Source organism: Dendrobates tinctorius, unplaced genomic scaffold, assembly GCF_039654945.1.
Source record: "Dendrobates tinctorius isolate UK_male_01 unplaced genomic scaffold, ASM3965494v1 ptg000204l, whole genome shotgun sequence".
In the NCBI taxonomy this organism is placed as follows: Eukaryota; Metazoa; Chordata; class Amphibia; order Anura; family Dendrobatidae; genus Dendrobates; species Dendrobates tinctorius.
The window spans coordinates 2159121-2163054 of record NW_027361871.1 but is presented as its reverse complement, the minus strand read 5'-3'; the positions used below and the strand labels follow the sequence as shown (position 1 = coordinate 2163054).

General features: G+C 37.5%; 1 non-coding gene across 1 annotated transcript; it reads right to left on the bottom strand.

The window, feature by feature from the left end:
* Window positions 1-392: 392 nt before the first annotated feature.
* TRNAS-GCU (transfer RNA serine (anticodon GCU)) lies at window positions 393-474 on the bottom strand. The gene has a single exon. It is a non-coding gene; the product is annotated as a tRNA-Ser (tRNA).
* Between the last annotated feature and the right edge of the window lie 3460 nt (window positions 475-3934).

Below are 3934 nucleotides of genomic sequence, written 5' to 3'. Positions count from 1 at the left end.
GAGCCTATTTAGTAAATGGAAAATCTTGATTTTGAATGTCAGCAGTGCTTTCTATTCTTCATCTCATTTTGTGGGTTTTTACCCCAAAAAGAGGACTTTTACTCTTGTTTGTCATCAAATATTAATTTCCCACAGCCCTAATATAGTGCAATTGAGAAAAAAAATTCTCTGCTGTTGAAACACTTTAAAAGGAATTAGAGGATATAATTTTCTTTACAGAATATAGGATGGCATCAACCTTTACAAATTAAAACAAGTGGATTTACAGATCTGACTCTGCAAAGTTTGATAGCAGCACAGGCGTATTGTAAACTTTCATGCTTGAAGTGTCCACCGCTTGGGTTAAAAATGAAAACCAAACCATTCAACACGAAAGAAGAAGCAGATTAATCCGACGAGGATGGGATTCGAACCCATGCATGCAGAGCACAATGGATTAGCAGTCCATCGCCTTAACCACTCGGCCACCTCGTCTACATAGCACCTGTGCGTTTAGGTGGGAAGATGTTGAGAGGGTTTTTACCAGTCAGTGTTTTTTCACTGAAGATTGTATGTTGGCTTTTGTCAGAGTTGCCTTATCTCGTCAACTACAGTGCCTGTTGTTTGAAGTTAGCTTGGGGAAAACTCTATCAGAAATGAACCAGTGCTGAGGTTTTTAATATCAATTAGTCATAATTTTTCCTCCTTTTGGTTTTGCCATGGCATTTCTTCAGTCTGTCTATTCTGTGTCATAACTTGGAAGCAAAACAAGTCCCAAATTTCAGCTGTGCTAAAAGATGGCTCATTCAATTGCAAAACTTCAAAGCCTTTGTCCTCGATACAGCTTCTGTAAATTTGTCAGTCTTTTAAATGAATGCTCTTCAAAATTTACTTGGCTTCTTAAGTGTTATGACTGAGATTGAAATCTTATTCCATGTTTCTGCTCTACGTGGAATGGAACTCAAGCTCAATATTGTTTTGCTGCGCTAACCAGTTGAATGTTCGATTGGTGCTTCAATCTTCCTTGGATTTCAAATGCATGCCATCTTCAGGTGCTGTGGCTTAGTTGGTTAAAGCGCCTGTCTAGTAAACAGGAGATCCTGAGTTTGAATCTCAGCAGTGCCTTGTTTTCATCTCCTCACAAAGAAGCTTCCTATCTTAAAAATAGGTGTTTCACTTGCGACTGATAGTGCAATTGTGAGATTAAAAATCTCTTCTATCTATGAGATATAAAGGAAGAAAGATGGCTTCAAGCATGACAATGTAAAACCAGTTGCTTTTGTTTTGAAATGCCTCCTTTCTATGCATCTCTAATCCGTTTATCCAATGTCTCTCACCTTTATGTCCTTTGGCTTAGTTGGTCAAAGAGCCTGTTTAGTAAACAGAAAATCTTGAATTTGAATGCCAGCAGTGCTATTCTTTCTTTATGTCAGTTTGGGGCTTCTTAACTCTCTATGCAGGCTTTCTAATGTATCACACCTGTTTGTACTTTGTCTTAGTTGGTCAAAGAGCCTGTTTAGTAAACAGAAAATCTTGAATTTGAATGCCAGCAGTGCTATTCTTTCTTTATGTCAGTTTGGGGCTTCTTAACTCTCTAAGCAGGCTTTCTAATGTATCACACCTGTTTGTCCTTTGTCTTAGTTGGTCAAAGAGCCTGTTTAGTAAACAGAAAATTTTGAATTTGAATGCCAGCAGTCCTCTTCCTTCTTTATCTCATTTTAGGGCTGTTTAACTCTCTAAGCAGGCTTTCTAATGTATCACACCTGTTTGTCCTTTGGCTTAGTTTGTCAAAGAGCCTATTTAGTAAATGGAAAATCTTGATTTTGAATGTCAGCAGTGCTTTCTATTCTTCATCTCATTTTGTGGGTTTTTACCCCAAAAAGAGGACTTTTACTCTTGTTTGTCATCAAATATTAATTTCCCACAGCCCTAATATAGTGCAATTGAGAAAAAAAAATCTCTGCTGTTGAAACACTTTAAAAGGAATTAGAGGATATAATTTTCTTTACAGAATATAGGATGGCATCAACCTTTACAAATTAAAACAAGTGGATTTACAGATCTGACTCTGCAAAGTTTGATAGCAGCACAGGCGTATTGTAAACTTTCATGCTTGAAGTGTCCACCGCTTGGGTTAAAAATGAAAACCAAACCATTCAACACGAAAGAAGAAACAGATTAATCCGATGAGGATGGGATTCGAACCCATGCATGCAGAGCACAATGGATTAGCAGTCCATCGCCTTAACCACTCGGCCACCTCGTCTACATAGCACCTGTGCGTTTAGGTGGGAAGATGTTGAGAGGGTTTTTACCAGTCAGTGTTTTTTCACTGAAGATTGTATGTTGGCTTTTGTCAGAGTTGCCTTATCTCGTCAACTACAGTGCCTGTTGTTTGAAGTTAGCTTGGGGAAAACTCTATCAGAAATGAACCAGTGCTGAGGTTTTTAATATCAATTAGTCATAATTTTTCCTCCTTTTGGTTTTGCCATGGCATTTCTTCAGTCTGTCTATTCTGTGTCATAACTTGGAAGCAAAACAAGTCCCAAATTTCAGCTGTGCTAAAAGATGGCTCATTCAATTGCAAAACTTCAAAGCCTTTGTCCTCGATACAGCTTCTGTAAATTTGTCAGTCTTTTAAATGAATGCTCTTCAAAATTTACTTGGCTTCTTAAGTGTTATGACTGAGATTGAAATCTTATTCCATGTTTCTGCTCTACGTGGAATGGAACTCAAGCTCAATATTGTTTTGCTGCGCTAACCAGTTGAATGTTCGATTGGTGCTTCAATCTTCCTTGGATTTCAAATGCATGCCATCTTCAGGTGCTGTGGCTTAGTTGGTTAAAGCGCCTGTCTAGTAAACAGGAGATCCTGAGTTTGAATCTCAGCAGTGCCTTGTTTTCATCTCCTCACAAAGAAGCTTCCTATCTTAAAAATAGGTGTTTCACTTGCGACTGATAGTGCAATTGTGAGATTAAAAATCTCTTCTATCTATGAGATATAAAGGAAGAAAGATGGCTTCAAGCATGACAATGTAAAACCAGTTGCTTTTGTTTTGAAATGCCTCCTTTCTATGCATCTCTAATCCGTTTATCCAATGTCTCTCACCTTTATGTCCTTTGGCTTAGTTGGTCAAAGAGCCTGTTTAGTAAACAGAAAATCTTGAATTTGAATGCCAGCAGTGCTATTCTTTCTTTATGTCAGTTTGGGGCTTCTTAACTCTCTATGCAGGCTTTCTAATGTATCACACCTGTTTGTACTTTGTCTTAGTTGGTCAAAGAGCCTGTTTAGTAAACAGAAAATCTTGAATTTGAATGCCAGCAGTGCTATTCTTTCTTTATGTCAGTTTGGGGCTTCTTAACTCTCTAAGCAGGCTTTCTAATGTATCACACCTGTTTGTCCTTTGTCTTAGTTGGTCAAAGAGCCTGTTTAGTAAACAGAAAATTTTGAATTTGAATGCCAGCAGTCCTCTTCCTTCTTTATCTCATTTTAGGGCTGTTTAACTCTCTAAGCAGGCTTTCTAATGTATCACACCTGTTTGTCCTTTGGCTTAGTTTGTCAAAGAGCCTATTTAGTAAATGGAAAATCTTGATTTTGAATGTCAGCAGTGCTTTCTATTCTTCATCTCATTTTGTGGGTTTTTACCCCAAAAAGAGGACTTTTACTCTTGTTTGTCATCAAATATTAATTTCCCACAGCCCTAATATAGTGCAATTGAGAAAAAAAATTCTCTGCTGTTGAAACACTTTAAAAGGAATTAGAGGATATAATTTTCTTTACAGAATATAGGATGGCATCAACCTTTACAAATTAAAACAAGTGGATTTACAGATCTGACTCTGCAAAGTTTGATAGCAGCACAGGCGTATTGTAAACTTTCATGCTTGAATTGTCCACCGCTTGGGTTAAAAATGAAAACCAAACCATTCAACACGAAAGAAGAAGCAGATTAATC